Genomic DNA, 24,306 nt, shown 5'->3' with positions numbered 1-24,306 from the left:
GTCTCAAAAATAAATAAATAGGCTGGACAGGGTGGCTCACGTCTGTACTCCCAGCACTTTGGGAGCCTGAGGCACCTGGATCACCTGAGGTCAGGAGTTCGAGAACAGCCAGGCCAATATGGCAAAACCCCACCTCTACTAAAAATACAAAAATTAGGCCGGGCATGGTGGCTAACACCTGTAATCCCAACACTTTAGGAGCCAAGGTGGGCGGATCACAAAGTCAGGAGTTCAAGACCAGCTTGGCCAACATGGTGAAACCCCATGTCTACCAAAAGTACAAAAATCAGCTGGGCATCATGGGGTGCGCCTGTAATCCCAGCTACTCAGGAGGCTAAGGCAGGAGAATTGCTTGAACCGGGACACAGGAGGTGGAGGTTGCAGTGAGTTGAGATTGCGCCACTTACACTCCAGTCCGGGCTACAGAGCGAGACTCAATCTCAAAAAACAAACAAACAAACAAAAAAATTAACCAGGCATAGTGGTGCGTGCCTATAGTCCCAGCTATTGGGAGGCTGAGGCAGGAGAATCGCTTGAACCTTGGAGGCAGAAGTTGCAGTGAGCCAAGATCACACCACTGCACTCCAGCCTGGGCGACAGAGTGAGACTACATCTCAGAAAGAAAAAAACTTTAAAAAAATTAAATAAAAAACCAACTTTAGCTGTCTTACCCTCAAATTAGTACTGTAATACTATCTTCTTGTATTTTGAAATAGTTTTTCATATGTATTCTCACTACTAAAACCAAACTTTATACAAGTCCAATTTAGCAAGGCTTTTCTTTTTTTTTTTTTTTTGAGACGGAGTCTCGCTCTGTCGCCCGGGCTGGAGTGCAGTGGCCGGATCTCGGCTCACTGCAAGCTCCGCCTCCCGGGTTTTACGCCATTCTCCTGCCTCAGCCTCCCGAGTAGCTGGAACTACAGGCGCCCGCCACCTCGCCCGGCTAGTTTTTTGTATTTTTTAGTAGAGACGGGGTTTCACCGTGTCGGCCAGGATGGTCTCGATCTCCTGACCTCGTGATCCGCCCGTCTCGGCCTCCCAAAGTGCTGGGATTACAGGCTTGAGCCACCGCGCCCGGCTGCTTTTCTTCTTTCCTTTTTTTTTTTTTAATGCTAGGCATTTCATTTCAGACTCTTAAAATTTCTTCTAAGGCCAGCTGCAGTGGCTCATGCCTATAATCCCGGCACTTTGGGAGGCCGAGGCGGGTGGATCACCTGAGGTCAGGAGTTTGAGACCAGCCTGTCCAACACGGTGAAACCCCACCTCTACTAAAAATACAAAAAACTAGCCAGGCGAGGTAGTGGGCGCCTGTAGTCCCAGCTACTCGGGAGGCTGAGGCAGGAGAATGGCGTAAACCTGGGAGGCGGAGCTTGCAGGAGCCGAGATCCGGCCACTGCACTCCAGCCTGGGCAACAGAGCGAGACTCCATCTCAAAAAAAAAAAAAAGATACCAAAATTAGCCGGGCGTGGTGGCGGATGCCAGTAGTCCCAGCTACTTGTTAGGCTGAGGCAGGAGAATCGCTTGAACCCAGGAGGGGGAGATTGCAGTGAGCCGAGATCGCGCCACTGCACTCCAGCCTGGGCGACAGGGCAAGACTCTGTCTCAAAAATAAAATAAAATAAAATAAGATAAGATAAAATAAATAAAATCTTCTAATAGAAGGTAGGGCCCATCAGGAAACCATATGCTGTAGTTTGAGTGCCTGTACTGAATTCAGTTGACTGTTGAGATTTCAAACATACTTAGATTTGCAGAGCACTGGGTAATTCAGGTAGCTGATCTTATTCTTAGCATCACCACTTTGACATGAATCACTCAACAACGAAGCCACAGAGATGCACCAAGGGCTGCAAATCTAGTCCAGCTGGTAAGAAATGCTCCTGCAGACTATCTCCTCTCAAAGCGATCTTCTTAGAAATAGAAATTTGTCTCTTCCTACCAGAAAGTTAAACTCTAGAGCCTGAGCTGTTAAGCACTAAGCTATAATGTTCCCTTTAAATGTCTGACTCCTCAACTATGCCTAGGGATATGCACAGCAAAAGCTTTTAACCTCCATTTCTCATCTGAATTTACAATAGCCTTAAGGCTATTGTAGAAGCAGGAATCACTGGCCTCCCTTTGCAGGCAGGGAGATAGAGGCTCCAAGGGTGTGTATGGCACTGGCCTTTGGCCACCACACCACAGTCACCTCCCAGCCAGGGGGGCACCAATCAATTGCCTGTGACGGTGATGGAGAGGATGGATCAATCTGAGTTATAAACCCACCCTTTGCAAGGAGCTAATGCACCTTCCAAAGTAAATTGTTTTCTTCTTTTTCAGAGACAGAATCTGGTTCACACCTTGGACTTGACTAACACAATGAATATTAGCTATTTCTGCACATAAATTAAATAATAACCACTTAAGTTTATATGTAACTCTTATGTTCTAAATGCTTTCTGGAAGTTAAATGCTAAATAAGGAAGCCTTAGCTCTGGAATGAATTTCAGAGGTTCTTTGAAGAACCTCTGAAGAAATGGGAGAGTTAGCTAGGGTAACTAACAGCAGTCTCTCTGAAGGGATACACTGTGCTCCTGAGAGGAGGGATATCGTGGAAAGATAAAAAAATTGAGTCAAATGGGCCAGGCGCAGTGTAATCCCAGCACTTTGAGAGGCCAAGGTGGGAGGATCACTTGAGCTCAGGAGTTCGAGACCATCCTGGAGAATCTGGTGAAACCCTGTCTCTACAAACTTCAAACTCCTAGTAGTACTTGTCCATGAAACTTCTCTGTAATAATTGGGAACCTGTCATCCATGATAATGTCCTCTAAATATACAACCCAGCATCAAATTCTGCATCAGAGGTGGAGGAGGAGAGCCCGAAGCTCTCTTCCTCTAAGGCATCCATTGCTGTTACCGTTCCCACCTGTGTGGGTGAGAAGACCACTGGGCTCCTATCCAACCCAGGGCTTGGCGCAGGGCCCAGCCTCCCCTCTGCTCTGTGGAGCCCTAACCTGCATTAAGGGCAGGCGGTTGGCTGGGAGGAGGCATTGCTGCCCAGGCCACAGACTGCTCACTCACTGCTCAGCAAGGTCACTGCTTATGCTCGAGGCCTGGCCGCAGGCTCCCCAGCTGCAACCACTCGCCTGTCAGGTCCCCACATCCATCTAGGACACTCTGCCCAAATCTTTCTTTCTTTCTTTCTCTCTCTCTCTCTTTTTTTTTTGTTTGAGATGGAGTCTCGCTCTGTCACCCAGGCTGGAGTGCAGTAGTGTGATCTCGGCTAACTGCAACCTCCACCTCCCAGGTTCAAGCGATTCTCCTGCCTGAGCCTCCTGAGTAGCTGGGATTACAAGCGCACTACCACGCCCAGCTAATTTTTGTATTTTTAGTAGAGATGGGGTTTCACCATGTTGGTCAGGCTGGTCTCGAACTTCTGACCTCGTGATCCGCCCGCCTTGGCCTCCCAAAGTGTTAGGATTACAGGTGTGAGCCACTGCTCCCAGCCTCAATTCATTCTTATAGCAGAAAATGGCAGACACAAGTCTTATAGTTCACTTATCAAAATGATGAGTTTTGGCTACCATGCCTAACTAAGCAGCCAGTAATTAGTTGTGGCAAAAAACATTTGAAATCATAGGTGAATATAAACTAGATGGCAAGACTTTAATTAAAGCATTTTTCTTTCCATTTTAAACTCAGGTTTTTTTCTATGATAAAAGTTACAAATGTTCAAAGTAAAAACAAAAAAAAAGTAAAGAAAACTGAAGAATTAAAATGATAAAATCTCTACTTACTCCTAGTATTACTGCCACCCACCAGAGGTAATCACTATTAGATCTTTCTTGGGAGTCCTTCTAGAAATTTTCTATTCATATATATGTATCTATGTAGATCTACCTTATTCTTTTTAATGGTTATCTAGTATTTATATCATAACTTAACTAGTCCCTACTGATGAGCATTTTGAGTCTCCCAATTTTTTTTGGCTATTATAAACATTGCTCCAAAAAATATCTTTGTTCACCCATCTTTGTGCTTGTGGGTAATTTTCCATAAGTGGAATCACTGGGTAAAAGAATATGCACATTCACTCTGAACAAGGTATTGCAAAACAGTCATCTAAAAAGGTTGCATCAATTTATATCTCTATCAACAGTACAAATACACCTGATGCCTGTTTCTCAATACTCTGCCACCATTGGGTATTATGAAATGTTTTAATCTTTAGATACTTCTTTTTTGTTTGTAGATACTTATTTCTAATATCCTCAAAAACTTAAGTCTCTTTTACTTTCACTGAATACAGATTGCATGATGAAACAAGACATTTGAAAAATATCTCTAGTTCTGTTACAGAATACTAAAAATTTTAACGCACACTCCCCAAACTATCTGAAATAAACTCTTTTTATAACTTGCTTGGGCTACTATTATTTAATGAATCCTCAAGTTGGCAAAACAAAGTAACAGTGTGTTCCTTTCCCTGTTGGTCAGAGTACCATCTAGGACAGATTACTTCCTCCCCACTGGGCAAAGCTGTTCCATCCTTACTTTGGTTATGGACATGATTAATAACATATGAACATTTCCCCAAACTAGAACTTTTAGATTAAGCTTGTTTAAACTTGCCAAAGCGGCCGGGCGCGGTGGCTCAAGCCTGTAATCCCAGCACTTTGGGAGGCCGAGCTGGGCGGATCACGAGGTCAGGAGATCGAGACCATCCTGGCGAACACAGTGAAACCCCGTCTCTACTAAGAAATACAAAAAATAGCCGGGCGAGATGGCGGGCGCCTGTAGTCCCAGCTACTCGGGAGGCTGAGGCTGGAGAATGGCGTGAACCCGGGAGGCGGAGCTTGCAGTGAGCAGAGATCCGGCCACTGCACTCCAGCCTGGGCTACAGAGCGAGACTCCGTCTCAAAAAAAAAAAAAAAAAAAAAAAAAACAACTTGCCAAAGCAGAACTGTTTACTATATACTTTCTTGTTAAATGGAGGGAAAGAAATTGCACTAGTTACACGTGAGTATCCATTTTACTTATTTGTTGAAAGGAAACAAATGAACTAATAAACTTATAAATTATCATAGGAAAGATCTACTATTTTCATATTCTGCCTGAATAATTGAGTTTTACCTTAAGAGAGAAATTCTCAAACTGTCTTCTGCCAGGGCATGATGGATAATGGGCACCTTTTGGGGTGGCAGTGACAGTGACAATAAGGATGATGACATTTATTTTAAAATTTAAATGTAACAAAATCCCACAGCAGAATATGGGTATTTTTTAAATGCTGCTAGCCTTTATTTTTTCCCCAATCTTTCTACATATGTGTGTGTGTACAATTACTTACAATCCTACTGTTATAATTTTTTACTTAGCATTATATCAACAGCATTTCTACATTATTATTATTATTTGAGATGAAGTCTTGCTCTGCTGCCAAGACTGGAGAGTGGTCGTGTGATCTCGGCTCACTGCAACCTCTGCCTCCTGTGTTCAAATGATTCTCCTGCCTCAGCCTTTCGAGTAGCTGGGATCACAGGTGTGTACCACCATGCCTGGCTAATTTTTTTTTGCATTTTTAGTAGAGATGGAGTTTCGCCATGTTGGCCAGGCTGGTCTCGAACTCCTGATCTCAAGTGATCCACCCGCCTCAGCCTCCCAAAGTGCTGGAATTAGGCGTGAGCCACCATGCCCGGCCTATTATTATTAATAGGCATTTTATGTGGCTGTAATATTCCATCAAGTATTTCCTTTACCATTCCCTTATTATTAGGCACATGGGATTTCCCCATATTTTGCAACTATAATGCATCGATGAAGACATGTCACTAGCATAGTGGTAGAAGAACTTACCTGAGTAGAAGTAGACTGGACAAGCTTACTATGTCAGCAAGGTAGATTAATACTCTTCAGAAAAGAAAACCTAGCCAGGTGGCTCATGCTTGTAATCCCAGCACCAATTTGGGAGGCTGAGGCGGGCGGATCACTTGAGGTCAGGAGTTCCAGACCACCCTGGCCAACATGGCAAAACTCTATCTCTACTAAAAATGCAATAAAATTAGCCAGGGGTGCTGGTGCACACCTGTGGTCCCAGCCCAGCTACCCGGGAGGCTGAGGCAGGAGATTCGCTTGAACCTGGAAGGTGGAGGTTGCAGTGAGTTGAGATCATACCACTGCACTCCAGCCTGGGCAACAGAGCAAGACTCTGTCTCAAAAAAAAAAAAAAAAAAAGAAAGTTACGATTTTTTTGGGGATTATAGGTGCCCGCCACCAAGCCTGGCTAATTTTTTTGTATTTTTAGTAGAGACAGGGTTTCACCATGTTAGTCAGGCTGGTTTCAAACTCCTGACCTCAGGTGATCCGCCCACCTCGGCCCCCCAAAGTGCTGGGATTACAGAGGTGAGCCACTACGCCTGGCCTTACAATGTTTTATATATACAAATGAGGAGTCTGATAAACATACATGCGTTTATGAGCATACATATACTTATTCCCTAGCTCTGTCCTCTGAGAGCACCTAAATACAATGACACTCTAGTAGCAATCCACACATAGCGCTCAAATCTTGCTTTCCAAATACCATTCTCTAATAAATGAACAAAGGCTCCTTGGAGAAAAGGCTAGTTTCAGGGTTGGGGCAGGAAAAATACAGGATGAGCCTAGAACATCTCATGGTACTGGAAAGTAAGAAAGTGCTTAAAAAATGATGGTGGCACATGAAAAAATGATGGTTGACATAGTAGTCAATCTGAAGGAGCTCCTAATGGCTAAGGCAAGGACCATTTAATCAATAAACAAATAATGACAGTAATGGATTATAACATATAGGATAAACATTCATGAGTCTACACTGATAATTCAATCAGCAAACCGGGGGGGAAGGGCTCTTCTCCCTTACCAAATAAAGAAGAAATGATGAAAATAGAAGGCGCAGTAGCCCACGCTCTAATCCCAGCACTTTGGGAGGCTGAGGCGGGTGGATCACCTGAGGTCAGGAGTTCAGACCAGCCTGACCAATATGGCGAAACCCTGTCTCCATTAAAAATACAAAATTAGCTGGGCGTGGTGGTGCATGCATGTAATCCCAGCTACTCGGGAGGCTGAGGCAGGAGAATCGCTTCACTTGAACCCAGGAAGCAGAGGTTGAGGTTAGCCGAGATTGCGCCACTGCGCTCTAGCCTGGGCAACAAGAGCGAAACTCCACCTTAAAAAAACAGAAATGAAAATCAGGTTGGCTGCAGTAGCTCATGCCTGTAATCCTAGCACTTTGGGAGGCCAAGGTGGGTGGATCATTTGAGGTCAGGAGTTTGAGACTAGCCTGTCCAACATGGTGAAACCCCACCTCTACTAAAAACAGAAGAATTAGCCAGGCGTGGTGGCGGGCACCTGTAGTCTGTAGTGCCCAGCTACTCAGGAGGCTGAGGCAGGAGAATCGCTTGAACCTAGGAGGTGGAGGTTGCAGTGAGCCGAGATTGTGCCCTGCACTCCAGCCTGGGTGACAGAGCGAGACTCTGTCTCAAAAAAAAAAGAAAAAAGAAAATCATTAGGCAAGCATCACAGTAATTGCTGCAGGCAAGACTAGAGAATGAATGCTAAAATTTGTGGGCAAAAGTTTCATGAGAAACAGGATATTTTCATATCCTCAAAATATCTCTCCATAAGATTGATTTATTAATTACAAAGGGAAAAATCATTTATCGTGGGGAGCCTGGCAAACACTACCTTAACCAAGCAGTCAACATCACAGGTCCTCCACATGATGTACTGAGAAGGGTCCAACTGTACTCTTGTGCTATTCTCGGCAAGACTGAATAACCTCAATCTAATTATGACAAAACATTAGACAAACCCAAATGAATGACTTTGTACCAAATAATTGATCAGTAGTCTTCAAAAGTATCAATTTCAAGAGAAACAAAGACTATTCAGAATGAACTCTCATCAATTAAAACGAAAGAGAGAGAGAGAAAAAGAAAGAGAAAGAAAGCAAAAGAAAAAAGAAAAAGAAAGAAAGAAAGAAAGAAAGAAAGAAAGAAAGAAAGAAAGAAAGAAAGAGAAAGAAAGAAAGAAAAGAAAGCGAGAAAAAGCAAGAAAGAGAGAGAGAAGAGAAAGGGAGGGGAGGGGAGGGGAGGGGAAAGAAAAACAAGGTATGCCTGTAATCCCAGCACTTTGGGAGGCCAAGGTGGGCAGATCACAAGCTCAGGAGTTCAAGACCAGCCAGGCCAACATAGTGAAACCCCGCCTCTACTAAAAATGCAAAAAAAATTAGCTGGCTGTGGTGGCAGGTGACTGTAGTCCCAGCTACTTGGGAGGCTGAGGCAGGAGACTCGCATGAACCCGGGAGGTAGAGGTTGCAGTGAGCCGAGATCGTGCCACTGCACTCCAATCTGGGCAACACAGTGAGACTCTGTCTCAACAACAACAGCAACAACAACAAAACAAAACAAAACCCAACAACAACAAAGACTGAGAAACTGGCAGAGATTGGAGGAGAAAAAAGAAACATGACAACTAAGTGCAACATGGAAGCCTGAACTGGATTCTGGAGCAGAAAAAGAACATTTGTGGGAAAACTGACAAAATTCCAATAGGTATGTAGATTAGTTAATAGTAGTGTCTCAATATTAATTTCCTGGTTTTGATAACCGCACTATGATTACAAAAGATGTTAACATTAGGGGGAGCTGGATGAAGGGTATTTGAGAATCCATATTATTTTTGTAGCTTCTTTTTAAGTCTAACTTTTTAAAATCCCAGACTAGTTGTGCCCCCAAGACACTTAACAGAAGAAAACACAAATCCTCTTTGGAGGATGGTACCTTCAATCCAAAGATCAAATAATCTCCATGAATAATTTTCTAATAAAAACAAGATTATAGTAAAAAAATTAAAAACATGTACCCATGGAAACAAGGACTCATTAGGAAGTACTGGTAGAAACAGATTCATAAAAACTTCAGATCCTGATATTATCAGATACAGATTTTAAGACAATGCTGCTATGTTTAGAGAAATAAAATATTAAAAATATCTCCAGGGGGCTGGGCTCAGTGGCTCACGCCTGTAATCCCAGCACTTTGGGAGGCTGAGGCAGGCAGATCACGAGTCAGGAGCTCAAGACCAGCCTTGCCAACATGGTGAAATCCTGTCTCTACTAAAAATACAAAAATTAGCTGGGTGTGGTGGTGCACGTCTGTAATCCCAACTACTTGGGAAGCTGAGGCAGGAGAATTGCTTGAACCTGGGAGGTGGAGGTTGCAGTGAGCTGAGATCACGCCATTGAACTCCAGCTCTGGGCAACAGAGCAAGACTCTGTCTCGGGGAAAAAGAAAAAAAATCTCCAGGGAAGAGGAAAATGTAAAATACAATCTTCTCAGATTTGGAAAAGATCCAAGATATCTAGAAATACAAAATACTAACTTAAAATTAAAAACCCAGGCCAGGTGCAGTGGCTCACGCCTGTAATCCCAGCACTTTGGGAGGCCAAGGTGGGAAGATCACTTGAGGCCAGGAGTTCAAGACTAGCCTAGGCAACATTGAAAAACTCTGTCTCTAATAAAATTTTTTTTTTTTTTTTTTTTTTTGAGACCGAGTCTGGCTCTGTCGCCCGGGCTGGAGTGCAGTGGCCGGATCTCAGCTCACTGCAAGCTCCGCCTCCCGGGTTTACGCCATTCTCCTGCCTCAGCCTCCCGAGTAGCTGGGACTACAGGCGCCCGCCACCTTGCCCGGCTAGTTTTTTGTATTTTTTAGTAGAGACGGGGTTTCACCGTGTTGACCAGGATGGTCTCGATCTTCTGACCTCGTGATCCGCCCGTCTCGGCCTCCCAAAGTGCTAGGATTACAGGCTTGAGCCACCGCGCCCGGCCTCTAATAAAAATTAAAAAATTAGCTGCACGTGGTAGCACACAACTGTTAATCCCAGCTACTTGGGAGGCTGAAGCACGAGAATTGCTTGAACCTGGGAGGCAGAGGTTGCAGTGAGCCAAGATCATGCCACTGCACTCCAGCCTGGGCAACAGAGTAAGACTCTGTCTCAAGCAAACAAAAACAAAAAATGTCACAAAACCCAACAGGTAGTAGCAAAATTAAAGACTTCTAAGCATTAGAAGACATCATTAAGAAAATAGATCTAGGCCAGGCGAGGTGGTTCACACCTGTAATTCTAGCACTTTGGGAGACCAAGGCAGGTGGATCATGAGGTCAGGAGATCGAGACCATCCTGGCTAACACAGTGAAACCCTGTCTCTACCAAAAAACACAAAAAAATTAGCCAGGCGTGGGAGCGGGCGCCTGTAGTCCCAGCTACTCAGGAGGCTGAGGCAGGAGAATGGCGCGAACCCAGGAAGTGGAGCTTGCAGTGAGCCAAGATCACGCCACTGCACTTCAGCCTGGGTGACAGAGAGAGACTCCGTCTAAAAAAAAAAAAAAAAAGAAAAAAGAAAATAGATCTCTAAAGCTCAGACTGGGAGAAAATGTTTATAACACATATATCTGACTTATATTCAGAATATATAAAAACCTCTAACTCAATAAAAAGACATAATTTTTTATGAGCAAAACATTTGAACAAATACTTCAAAGACAAAAATAAATGAATGGCCAATAGGCAAATGAAGAAATGCTCCACATCTTTAGTGACCAGAGAAATGTAAATTAAAACCGCAATGAGATACCACTACATACTCACAAGAAGGCTACAGTTAGAAAGAACAACAACACAAAATACTGGGAATGTCAACAACTGGAATTCCCACACACTGTTGGTGGGAGTGTAAAATGGCATAACCTACTTTGGAGGAATAAAAAGCTTTGCAGTTTCTTCTTAACTTAATGGACAGAGTTTAAGAACACAAGTGACAACTGAAGAGAAAATTACCAAATTAGACTAGTCAGAAGGAACTATCTACACTACAATACAAAGACAAAGATGGAAAAGAGAAGCGCTATGTTAGTATAGTCCCCGTAAGTTTAAACTGCAGTTCCAGAAAGGACAGAGTGAATGTGACTGAGGCAATACTTTATGAGGTAATGGCTGATAATCTCCTAACAAAGAAAGACACCAATTCACAAACTCAAGATGCCCAATGAACCCAAAGCAGAAGAAATAAAAAGAAATCCACACCTAGATATATCATAAAGAAACTGCAGAACGCCAAAGACTAAGTAAGATGATCTTAGAAGATAAAAGATGACCTTTCCAGAGAAAACACTTGGTTCCCCTAATGACCACGAATAGGGCCCATATTAGCAGATCGCTTTAAAATAAAAAGACACATATAAAAATGTAATATGAAAAGATATTTTCTTGCTGAAATCTTTTAGTAGTTCCCTATTACAAACAGGCACAAAAAGCCTTCCAAGGCCAGTCCCCTGCCAACCTTCTGTCTCCTGTAACTCTGTTCCCTTTATCCTTGTTCTTTCCCTAGGCATGCTTCTTCCCTATTTTTCACAGGACTAACTCTGTCTTTCTAGACTTAGCTATAGCATAATTTCTTCCCAGAAGCTTTCTGTGCTCCTAGGCATTCCAGAGTGACCCTCCTTTGCGTTCTCATAGCACCCCAGGTACAAACTCTAGCAGAGGACATATTACATTTTATGAGTTATCTTCTTATGAGTCCTTCACCTCATCTGAAGCTTTTTAAGGATAGTGACAGTGTCTAATTCATTTTTGCACTCCCAGTAGCTAGTCCAGTGCCTGGCCAAGAAATGCCTGAACTGAACTGAATGAAGGATCTTTCAAGGCTGAAACAAACTGTCCTTGAGAAATAAAAGTTTAAATGTATAGTAGGTAGCTACAGAATGAAAATAAGAAAAAAAATCCAAGAAACTAGAGTAGACACACAGACCCCAAATTTAAAATAAATGTCAACAAAAGTTTAATAAGCCTTTCTGTGTGACTAGATTTATCCTAGGTACTGGGGATGAAACAGAGAAGACAGATCTGGTACCATCTTAGATTTCAAGAATGTCAGAGCTGGACCTTACCAAAATAAAAGAAAATCAGTTATCTGAACTCCTTCATTACACAGATGAAGAAACTGAGGCCCAGAGGAGATGCCTTGGTCACAGAGCAAGTGAGGGATAGGTAACCAAATAAGATACCAATTTAGGGAGAAAGGGAAAAAATGGAAAAGCAAATCACAGGAAACAAGAACCTGTAATTTTTTCTTCCCACATCAGACAGGTAATATGCTGACATTATAATAAGGTTTGAGGAAGGCACACCTCAAACAAATGTGAAAGCCCAATCATTATGTTTATGAACTACAAAAATATCAAGGACCTGTAATTTTAACAGCAATGCACTTGACAGTGAAAGGCTAAAGAAGGAGAAGAAACTACAACAAAACTTAGGCTGAGCAGAATCCAGATGTTTGCAAATATGTATTTACAGGAAAACATTTTCTTTTCCTGTTCTCTCATCCTAGGCTTCAATTAGTTTGAAACTTATTTTATTACTTTAATTTCTCAACTGCTAGACTTTGAGCTCAAGCATTCAGGACATTTACTTAGCACATCATTGGTACTCAATGCATATTTGGAGAGTAAATGATTAACTTTTTTTTGTTAGAATAAGTCCATTTTCCTTTCGAGTTCTATCTTCATTTAGAAAAACAGGTCATCTTCTTTAGGCTGTGCACAGCACTACTTTGCTACCAAACGAAAGCAAACACATAAACAACAATTTGTTCAGCTGAAAAATTTGAGATTTTAACAAAACAATGCTTTGCATTGTTCAAGCTTATTTTATTTTTGTGTTTAACAAGTATCTGTTTTCTGAACAACCCAAAGTTTGAAGCCCGAGAAGGCAGACATTTGCCACATAGCCCACACTGAGTTCCTGGGTTCCTGCACCTTTATGCTGCTATGTGAGAATGGCTGTGACTGTGGGCATCTGCTGTGCTACCTTACTAATGCTACCTTAGTCCAGACATGAGATGCAGGCACATGAAACCCACCCTGTGCCCAAGATGTGTGTACAGGTATGTTCACTGAAGCAATGCTTCTGATAGTGAAAAACTGGAGGCAATCTAAATGTTCACTGTTAGCAGACTGGATTAAAAACATTATGGTGTATCAGTGCAATGAAAATGCTACACACATTTACCCCAACATGGAAGGACTTCAACAATGTAATGTTAAGTAAAAAAAAAAAAAGCACGTTTGCTCCCACTTACATGCTATTATGTGCTTATATTTATTTAGGTGTATACATGCATAGAAGAATGCTTGTAAAGCTATTCATCAAAATGTAATCAGTAATATCACCTCTGGGGGATAAGATTCCTAGGAATTTTTAATTTGGATAAGTTACTTTTTAAATAATAGTTATTATTATAAATAATATTTTAAAATTACTGTTTAAATAATGTTTGAGGCCAGGTGCTCACGCCTATAATCCCAGCACTTTGGGGGGCCGAGGTGGGAGGATTGCCTGAGGTCAGGAGTTCAAGACCAGCCTGGCCAACATGGTGAAACCCCATCTCTACCAAAAACACAAAAATTAGCCAGGCATGGTGGCACATGCTGTAATCCCAGCTACTCAGGAGGCTGAGGCAGGAGAATCACCTGAACCATGCAGTGGAGGTTGCAGTGAGCCGAGATCACACCACTGCACTCCAGCCTGGGCAACAGAGCAAGACCCTGTCTCAAAAAAAGAAAGAAAAGAAAGAAAGAAAAGAAAGAAAAACACCCCCAAAAAACTAAAAAACAAACAAACAAAAATAATGTTTGAATATTCTACTGAAGTACGTATTATCTTTTTTTTTTTTTTTCTTTCTGAGATAGGGTTGCACCCTGTCACCAGGCTGGACTGTGCAGTGGTGTGATCATGGCTCACTGCAGTCTTGACCTCCCAGGTCTCAGATGGTCCTCCCCTCTCAGGCCCACAAGCAGCTGGGACTACAGGCACACGCCACCACACTTGGCTAATTTTTGTTTTTTGTTTTTGGTAGAGACGGGGTTTCACCAGGCTGGTCTCAAACTCCTGGGCTCAAGCAATCTGCCGCCTCAGCCTCCCAAAGTGTTGGGATTACAGGCATGAGCCACCACGTGCAGCCTGTCTCATTTTTTGATGCAAAATATTTCTTTATTTTTCCATCAGACTACTGATTCATTTGGTATGCTTTTGGCTGGAGGTTGTATTTCTTAATAATCAGAAGAAATAAAGCCTAAGAGTTCAAGGCTATGGCAAGCTATTATCGTGCCTGCAAATAGCTACCATACTCCAACCTGGGTGACACAGTGAGACCTCCGCCTCTTCAAAAAAGGCAAATTTATAAGACATCAACATCTACGGAGAAAGGCGAAAGAAAAAAAATTGTGTTGGTAACATCAAACAAAGATCAGGAATTTCAGTAATAATGAGGCCGGGGAGAGTGATATAATAATCACAACAAATTTCAGAAAGTATAAGCTTAGAAAGATTGAGGGAGGAAAGGAGTCATTTGTTTTTTTTTCTTTTTTTTTTTAAAGGCCTTCAATTTTGAAAATGTACAAAGTTTCATGTCCCTGTGAGAGATATAAAGAATAAGACAAAATCTTCATTTTTTTTTTGAGACGGAGTCTCGCTCTGTCACCCAGGCTGGAGTGCAGTGGCGCAATCTCGGCTCACTGCAAGCTCCGTTTTCCGGATTCACACCATTCTCCTGCCTCAGCTTCCCCAGTAGCTGGGACTACAGGTGCCCGCCTCTGTGCCCAGCTAATTTTTTGTATTTTTAGTAGAGACAGGGTTTCACTGTGGTCTTGATCTCCTGACCTCGTGATCCATCCGCCTCGGCCTCCCAAAGTGTTGGGATTACAGGCGTAAGCCACCACACCTGGCCCGAGAGTGATATAATAATCAAAACAAATTTCACAAAGTGTAAGCTTAGAAAGATTGAGGGAGGAAAGGAGTCATTTGCTTTTTTTTTTTAATTTTTAAAAGACCTTCAATTTTGAACATGTACAGTTTCATGTCCCTGTGAGAGATATAAAGTATGAGACACAATCTTCATTCTTAAGTAGCTGAAGATGAGATGAACCCTTATGAAGCAGCCAATATAAAGCAAGAATAAATATTTGTATAAACTGGCAAGTGATTTGAGAAGTACACAAATAAGGCAAAAATATAGTAATTATTTTAAGGGAAATAAAGTACATAGCTGTACGACCTTCAAAAAATTATCTAACCACTCTATACCTCAGTTTCCTCATCTGAAAGATGGTGATTAAAAAAAACTACCTTTCAAGTTATGCTAGCATTAAAATGCAATAATACATATGAAATGTTTAGCACAGGTTAACTATGTAATATACTACAGCTAATAATTATTTATGATAAAGTGAAAATTCCAAATAGAATATTGGCTTTAGCTCAAAGGAAAACATGCAATTTGAGAGCTGAAACTTCAGAGATAATCTGGTTCAAAGCCCTAACTTTGCAGGTGATGAAACTGAGGCATGGGTCAACAAAGTTCAACCTGTAAAGATACAATTTGCATGAAGGTCCCTGCCCAAGATCACAGAACTTGTTAGCTCCTGACTCCCATTTCAGTTTCTTTCCATTTCATTACCCCTTTTTAAGTCAAAAACAAATAGTCACATATTGGATGATTTCCAGGCATGACAAAAACTCATCCCCTGGAATGAGGAAGGTCTGATGCTCTAACAATGTTATTAATCATGTGAGGGAATGCCTGATAAAGTCAATGTTTTCCTGGTCATACTGTTTACAGGAGGCATGTATACAAGCTACTATGTGACATTCAGATGGTATACATCCACTAGATAGGGCCATGTTTAATTTTGTTTTATTTGAACTAATGTCTAAATTAGAGCACAATGAAAGTTTTGTTATTATCCTTTTGGTCACTATCAGAAACGTAATCCCCCAGCATCAAAGACCAGCAACTCCAGCAGCACCAACTTTAATTGAAAAAGAAAAAAGGACAAATGTTAATACTGCTTTTGTTTCTGGAAGAGGACTGTTATTCAATGTCAGATCCCCACTGCTGGTTAATAAAAACATTTCAGAAGTCAGAATAGATCTTTTAATTTTCTTTTTAAATGTTCTATGAGGACTCACAATAAAACAGGCCCCAGATACTTCCAATACACTACACTGTACTCGCAATTGGAGCTTTTCATTCAGTCTTTTTTTTTTTTTTTTGAGATGGAGTCTTGCTCTGTCGCCCAGGCTGGAGTGCAGTGGCCAGATCTCAGCTCACTGTAAGCTCCGCCTCCCGGGTTTACGCCATTCTCCTGCCTCAGCCTCCCGAGTAGCTGGGACTACAGGCGTCCGTCACCTCGCCCGGCTAGTTTTTTGTATTTTTTAGTAGAGACGGGGTTTCACCGTGTTAGCCAGGATGGTCTCGATCTCCTGACCTCGTGATCCGCCCGTCTCGGCCTCCCAAAGTGCTGGGATTACAGGCTTGAGCCACTGCGCCCGGCCCAGTCTTTCTTTTTTCTTAACCAAAATGACACTATTCCCTATGTTAACTTAATGGCCTGGCACTTTGCACTAATTCCAACATGGATGGAACACTACTATGCTTTGAACTGAGGATACAGAGACAAAGAAGACATAGTTCTTGTGGAAAACTCAAGGTCTAAAAAGAACATAGTCTCTTCTCTATCAGTTACTGTACTGTGTGACCACAGGCAAACTGCTTAATTCTCTGTGTCTTAGGTTCTTCCCTTACATTTAAGAGAAAGTAGTACCTACCTCACAAGGTTGTATGACTGAAATAAATATATGTAAAGTGCTTGGAACAGTGTCTGGTACACAGTAGGCAGTACATGTGTTAGCTGTTGCCATTACTGTATTCACCTTCATCATTATTATAAGCCAGCTCTAATAACCTGAAAGATCAACTCTGACTTTAGAGCTGATGTTTAAGTCACTGGCACAGAAAAGTCTAACAGATTAAATGTAAATAAGAGCAGACCTTAAAGAGCCTGAAGACAGAGCTTAAGAAAATCTGGCACAAGGACTGATGGAGGGTGGAGAGAAGGACACCCCTAACAGGCAGAGCTGTAAGGAATTTAGGCACTTGCTTTCATCCATGAATGGTAGTTAGTAGTAACAGAGAGGACTTAAAAGGTCTTGCAGCTAAATGGAGAGAGTAGATATGAAAATGCAGCCAAGCTAAAATGATTACCACCCAGCTAAACTGAGGCACTGCATAGTTCCTAAGAACATGTCCACCTTGGAAGGGGCTTCGGTTTCTTCAAGGGTGGAAATACTATGACTATCTTGGGCTTCCTGGAATGTGAAATGTTTATACTTTCAAAAGGAGATTTCATGAAAATTTTTGGAAAAGAAATTGAGAACCTTTTCATAATAAACAGGAAGGCTAGGGGAAGATGGGCAGTTGGAATGACATTCTACTTAACAAACTTTAACTTAGAACAGGGATAGAAATAGACTGGGGTGTACCCTGAGAAGCCCTTCATTGGAGACAAGTGATGACACAGGGACATATTCAGCATTCTCTCAGGAAAGAGCAGTCATGTCTAATCCTAATAAAGAAAACTGTAGCATTTTTAATACTTCCCCCGCTACATCCCGCCATCACCTGTTTTGGTCACATGGCTCACCAGGAGACTTCTTAGACCTAAAAAGAAGGTTACAAAGTTAAAATGTTCTTGTTTGAAACTGGAGAGGGTTAGAGAAAAACTGTTTTCCAAACTGGTGGTCACTTTCTTCTTCCCACCACCATAAAAACAAGACTATTAATCAAAGTATGGCTTTTTCTTCCCTGAACATGCCTCTTTGACTTTGTTCACAATATACCCTCTTTTGGAATGACTTTCCTCAAATTTTCACCTGATAAATTCTTAACCTTAACAGCCCAGTTCAGACATAACTTCTATATCGCCATTGTAAGATCCCAGGGTAAAATGACTACATTATTTGCAGTGCTGCAATACTCTTATTAGAGAACTTATCACACACTCTGTTTAGTTGTCTGTTTTCTCTTAGACTGGAAAGGATTTAAGGGCAGAAATTATATCTCCTATTTATCTTTGTTTCCCTAATAAAGTACATGGCACATGGCAGGTATTCAAATGCGTACTGTATGAGATAAAATCTGAACACCTTAAGTGAGGGCTTCTTGCAAAAGTCAAGCTATGACTGTAGAAAATAGAAGTGGGATTAACTTTAAGCCCACAAGTGCCTCTTTAGCAAGGTTCCACCAGGATCACCAGAGAATTAATGAGATAATTCCCTTTGATTTACATAGCCCATCCCTAGGAAAGGGCACTATTTCCTCCTATAGGTCATCTCCATGGCTCAAGTAGATTTACTTAGCCTTTGATGTAAATTACACATGACTGATCCATGGATTTGCTGCTCAGTGTTTCTACCTATACCTCACCCTGCTTTTGCATTTGGAATCTTTTAATACTCAGAACCCAGGACTATTTTCCCCGTTCCCTTTACAAACCTCACTAAAGTCTTTTCTTTTATAAAGTCATTCTCATTTGATAAAGAGATGGATTTGAAATTCTTTTTTTTTTTTTGGAGCTTATCATTAAATAGGCACGCCCCAAAAAACATGTACATGGGAGTAGGCTGTAAATTCAGACTTCTTTCATCCTGGAAGAGAAGCTCTTCTTCTGTTAGTCTGGGTTGAATTCAACAAACTAAACCCAAGGAAAAGGAAGATGAGTATTATTTAGCATTTTCTAAGTCCAAGCACTGCTCTAGGTAACATACATATGCTATTTCATTTTATCTTAACAATGCTGCAGGATAAAGAAACTGAAGCTAGCCCAGATTAGGTCACATAATTGAGGTCACTTAGCTAGTAAATGATGGAGCTAGAATTCAAATGTAGGTCTGATCCCAAAGCCAATGAGAGTGCGTGCTACTATACCACCACACCCAAGATAAAACACAGCTCTTTTGTCCACTTCTGGTTAGGTTTAGCAGAAAAATAGATACCAGGTTGGTACTTCTTCCTGAATGCTTTGAGATCTCGTTTGTAATTTATCTCCAGCCCTCAGCCCTGACCACTCCTCTGACTTAGGTTCTTCGTCTTTTTTTTTTTTTTTTTTTTGAGGTGGAGTCTCGCTCTGTCGCACAGGCTGGAGTGCAGTGGCACAATCTCGGCTCACTGCAACCTCTGCCTTTCGGGTTCAAACAATTCTCCTTCCTCAGCATCCTGAGTAGCTGGGGTTACAGGAACCCACCACTAAATGCAGCTAATTTTTGTATTTTTAGTAGAGATAGGATTTCATCATGTTGGCCAGACTGGTCTCAAACTCCTGACCTCAGGTGACCCGCCTGCCTTGGCCTCCCAAAGTCCTGGGATTACAGACATGAGAGACCGCACCTGGCCTGACTTAGGTTCTTAGTATCTAACTGCCTACTTACCACATCCACTTGAAACACTAATGTGCGTCACACTCAACATGTCCAAACCTGAACTCCTGATTTGAGGGCCTCCACCCAAACATGCTCCTCCTTGACTCTTCCCTTCTCAGGAGATGGCAACTTCATTCTTAGGAGTTTTGGTCCCCAAACAGGAATCATCTTTGATTTTCCCCTCACAACCCACATCCAACCCAGCCACATATCCTGTGGAAATAGGTGCTATATGATATTTATTAAAATTAATATCCAGGATGTTAGCATTTCCCCCCACCTCCACTCTCCCATCCTAGTCCCAGCCAGCATCGCCACCCACGAAGACTACTGACTATGCAGCCACCTACTTGGTCTCCTGCTCCTACCCTTGCCCTCCTATAGCCTACTTTTTGCAGCAGAACAATCCTCAGAAACCCAAGTCAGACTGTGTCATTGCTCAAAACCCTCTAGAAGCTTTCTTACTCAGAATAAAATATAATAAAGTCCTTACCATGACTTCTAAGATTCTACAGGATTCCTCCCTGCATCCCAATCTTATCTCAGATCTCCTCTTTTCTCTGCTGCATTCTCTTTGTTCCACTCACACTGGCCTCCTTGCTGCCCTCAGACCTGCTGAGCAGCCTCTTATTTCAAAATCTGTGCATATGATTCCCCTCTGCCTCGAACTGCTTTCCTCAGGCATTCACGAGGCCTGTTTCTGCACTCCACTTGGGTCTCTTCTCAAATGTCATCTTATCAGAGAGGCCTCCTTTGTTCGCCCTAACCCTACCTGTGCCGACCTCCATTCCTTTCCCCTGTTTAATTTTTCTCTGTAGCACTTATCACACCTGACAGATAGTTCTTTGTTAATCGAGCTGTTGCCCCTCCCTCTGCCCTTGATGTAAGTTCCAAAAGGTCTGGGCCTTTGTTTTGTTTGTTGCCATAACCCCAGTACTCGGAAGTGAGCCAGGCACATAGCAGACAAATTTGAATACAGGAAAAACATGTCTATATTAACTCATTTTTGGCCTAAGGTTGTCTGTAACAGGGAACAAAACAAAGCCTGTAAAACCCCCATATTACATAATAAGTTCAGGTTTCAGTGGTAAAATTTAAATATTAAGAATTTTATCTTTCAATCTTCCCTTTAGAGTAAAACTGACAGAAGAGGAATCACGTTGATTTTTGGCCCTTGCCCCTAACTATTACTAACAGTCACAAATTCTACATAATTAGCTATAAAACCTTTCTCCTCTCTCTCAGTTTTACCTTATTTGTTATGTCCACTTTATACAAACTACTCAACAAGAATTCAAGCATAATGCTATTTCCTTACAGAAAAAATTCATGGCAAGATTTTTTCTTAAAGTATTTCCTGCTGGCTGGGAGCGGTGGCTCACACCTGTAATCTCAGCACTTTGGGAGGGTGAGGCAGGTGGATGACTTGAGGTCAGGAGTTTGAGACCAGCCAGGCCAACATGGCAAAACCCCGCCTCTACTAAAAATACAAAAATTAGCCAAGTGTGGTGCACATGCCTGTAATCCAAGCTACTCGTGAGGCTGTGGCACAAGAATTGCTTGAAACTGCGAGAGAGAGGTTGAAGTGAGCTGGGATCATGCCACTGCACTCTAGCCTGAGCGACAGAGTGAGACTGTCTCCAAAAAAAAAAAAAAAAAAAAAGCATTTCCTATTAAATGTTACAACATGGAAATATGGGGCCAGGTGTGGTGGCTCACACCTGTAATCCCAGCACTTTGGGAGGCTGAGGCAAGGCAGATGGCTTGAGCTCAGTAGTTCAAGACCAGCCTGGGCAACATGGCAAAACTCTGTCTCTACAAGAAATACAAAAAAATTAGCCGGGTGTGGTAGTGTATCCCTGTAGTCTCAGCTACTCAGGAGGCTGAGGTAGGAGGACGGCTTGAGCCTGGGAGGTGAAGGTTGCAGTGAGCCAAGATGACGCCACTGCATTGCAGCCTGGGAGATAAAGCCAGACCCTGTCTCCAAAAAAAAAAAAAAAAAAAAAAAAGGAAAAGAAAAAGGCCAGGCCCGGTGGCTCACACTTGTTAATCCCAGCACTTTGGGAGGCCAAGGTGGGGGATCACCTGATGTCAGGAGTTCAAGACCAGCCTGACCAACATGGTGAAACCCTGTCTCTACTAAAAATACAAAAATTAGCCGGGCGTGGTGGTACCTGTAATCCCAGCTACTCGAGAGGCTGAGGCAGGAGGATGGCTTGAACCCAGGAGGCGGAGGCTGAAGTGAGCAGAGATTACACCACTGCACTCCAGTGTGGGTGACAGAGCAAGACTCTGTCTCAGAAGAAAAAAAAAAAGGAAAAGAAAAGAAAGAAAAAGAAATACGGAATAGCAGAGTTTAGATTTTGGATATAGCAGCTAGGTAGTCTGGTAATGTCCCAGGGGGCCATTCTACCAGTAAAATTGGGTATTTGTTGATGAAAATGCTTCTTACATTCTGCCTTACTATAAGGTTCTGGATTGGCTGATGGTTGCCATGGAAAGACTTGTAATGCTAATATGGATTAGCCCCATAGGGTTTTACCACTGGTTACAGAATTATTTTTTGTGAAGTCACTGAAAAGGTAACATGGTATGTGGGGCTAAAAAATTGGTGACACTCCCTGAAAGTGGGGGAGGACGGAAGAGCCCAAACTCCTCCTCCAGGCCAGAATCTGTCCATTCCTTTTCCTTATAATACCTACAGTTTGATAAACTAAGTTCTAGAGCCTCTTTAAATCATACATCCTCCATGAAGCCTCTTTTTTTTGGAGACAGAGTCTCGCTCTGTCACCCAGGCTGGAGTGCAATGGCACGATCTTTGCTCACTGCAACCTTCGCCTCCTGGGTTCAAGCAATTCTCCTGCCTCAGCCTCCCGAGTAGCTGGGATTACAGGCACCTGCCACCACACCGGCTAATTTTTGTATTTTTAGTAGAGACAGGGTTTCACCATGTTGGTCAGGCTGGACTTGAACTCCTGACGTCATGATCCACCCACCTTGGCCTCCCAAAGTGCTGGGATTACAGGCGTGAGCCACTGCGCTCAGCCCATGAAGCCTTTTCTAATAAACTCCAGCTCTCAGTTCTTATTTTCTTTTTTTTTTTTGAGATGGAGTCTCACTCTGTCGCCCAGGCGGGAGTGCAGTGGCGCTATCTTGGCTCATTGCAACCTCCTCCTCCCAAGTTCAAGCGATTCTCCTGCCTTAGCCTCACGAGTAGCTGGGACTATAGGCGTGTGCCACCAAGCCTGGCTAATTTTTGTATTTTTAGTAGAGACAGGGTTTCACCGTGTTGGCCAGGTTGCTCTCAAACTCCCGACCTTAGGTGATCCGCCCGCTTCTGCCTCCCAAAGTGCTGGGTTTACAGGCATGAGCCACCACGCCCAGCCTTGTTTTCATCTTCTAATTCATATTTTTTAAAAGCAGCCTTCATATATTTTAAGAATCTAATGAGTCTCTTGCATGGTTCTCTAGATGCAAGTGGAATTAACAACTGCACTGAGTACCCACCCTGAGCCAGGCACCAGTGCCAACTGGTGTCACATGAACTATTTCATTAAATCCTCAAAATAATCCTTTAGACAGGTATTATTAACCTACTCTTTAGATGAGGAAACTGAACTTCAAAGAGGTTGTGACTTTCCCAATACAGTAAGTTATCTCCCTAAAATAAACCTTAATACTAGCATTAAACTCAGACTCCTCAAAGGAAAGGGTCGCTCAACTTCTGCAACCTCTCCAGCATTCAGAAAAGTCTTGGCTCACAACAGTCAATCAACCAAAACATGATTTAAAGAAAAAAATCAACATACTGATTTAAAGAAAACCAACAATGAAAAAAATTCACTACATTTAATGTGAGCAGGTGGGATGGGAGAGACTTTTTAAAAAAGAAATCAAACATATTAAGAGACTTCTAACAATGCCCACGTACTGTTTTGAAAAAAAAATTACGAACACTTATATAAAGCTCTAACTATGAACACACTGATGTTTGGTCATAATCAACTGTGAGGTGTGTTATAAGTCATTTCTTATTACTGATAAAGTAATACAATAAATCCTTTACTTCAAAAAATAGCACTAAGAACAAATTCAAAATGCTCACTATGTTTTCTCAGGCGGAAGGGAAAAGGTGGTTATGGCTAGCCCTTTGAGCAAACTGAAAGCAACAGAAGCATTTGAGCATGTGTCTTGATAGAAAATAGGTTAGGAACCACTGATTTAGGAGTAAGTATTGGGACAGGGATCACCTATTTTTGGACTCCATTCCCAACTGCTGCTGGCTCATTGGATGGACATGAGCAATGCATGAAGAAACCTGGCCTCTGTCTACTCAGGGCTTCAAAAGCATGGGACAAACTACCCACTGCCAGGTCGCCCTTCTGGGGCAATTAGACACTGCTTAATGTTCTGAGCAGGCATCTGTTTTCTTGTTTCTCCAGGATAGTGAGGGAGCAAGAGTAGTTTGCTACTTCTGGAAACTGCCAAGTGAATTGGCTTGTGGAAATGAAACCAGTAGACTTTGAAGTTGATTAACTCAGTTGCCTACTTCTGAGAAGGAAGGAAGGTCAAAGGACGAGTCTGTTAAAACAAACTCATATTTTTAAAAAGTAGGAATGTATTATGTAGACAAGGTTACAAAGAGTGTCTTTATGATTTTAAACAAATACAGTTGCTTCTAAGTGATCATCAACGTAAGAGTTAGGAGATTAAAAGCATATTCCATTTGCTCAGCTATTAAATACATAATAAAAATCTATTTCCTACTTCTCCAAGGTGTTGGAAATCGATTAATGTCTGTGGAAGCTTTCAAGTATAAAGTTCTCCCTCACTGCTGAGCACTATTCTATTTAAACTCCTCTCTGCTTGCTTACTGTCAGTCAACTTCTTATGTCTATCTGGGATGCCAGGATGGAGAATATCAATGAACTGCACGCAATCTTATAAGCCTGAAAATTCTCGGGAGCAG

At 42.2% G+C, this 24,306-nt stretch overlaps 1 protein-coding gene and 1 non-coding gene across 2 annotated transcripts in view; both read right to left on the bottom strand.

Annotated features, from left to right (window-relative positions):
• The window catches only part of BICDL1 (BICD family like cargo adaptor 1), a 96,048-nt gene that overhangs the window by 34,657 nt on the left and 37,085 nt on the right, over nucleotides 1-24,306 (bottom strand). The gene's annotated exons all lie outside the window — the stretch shown is intronic.
• On the bottom strand, nucleotides 12,158-12,259 carry LOC112635722. The gene has a single exon (XR_003122053.1). It is a non-coding gene; the product is annotated as a small nucleolar RNA U13 (small nucleolar RNA).

Source organism: Theropithecus gelada, chromosome 11 (assembly GCF_003255815.1).
Source record: "Theropithecus gelada isolate Dixy chromosome 11, Tgel_1.0, whole genome shotgun sequence".
Lineage (NCBI taxonomy): Eukaryota > Metazoa > Chordata > Mammalia > Primates > Cercopithecidae > Theropithecus > Theropithecus gelada.
Note: the sequence above shows the minus strand (reverse complement) of the source record. Positions and strands in the feature narration are given on the sequence as shown.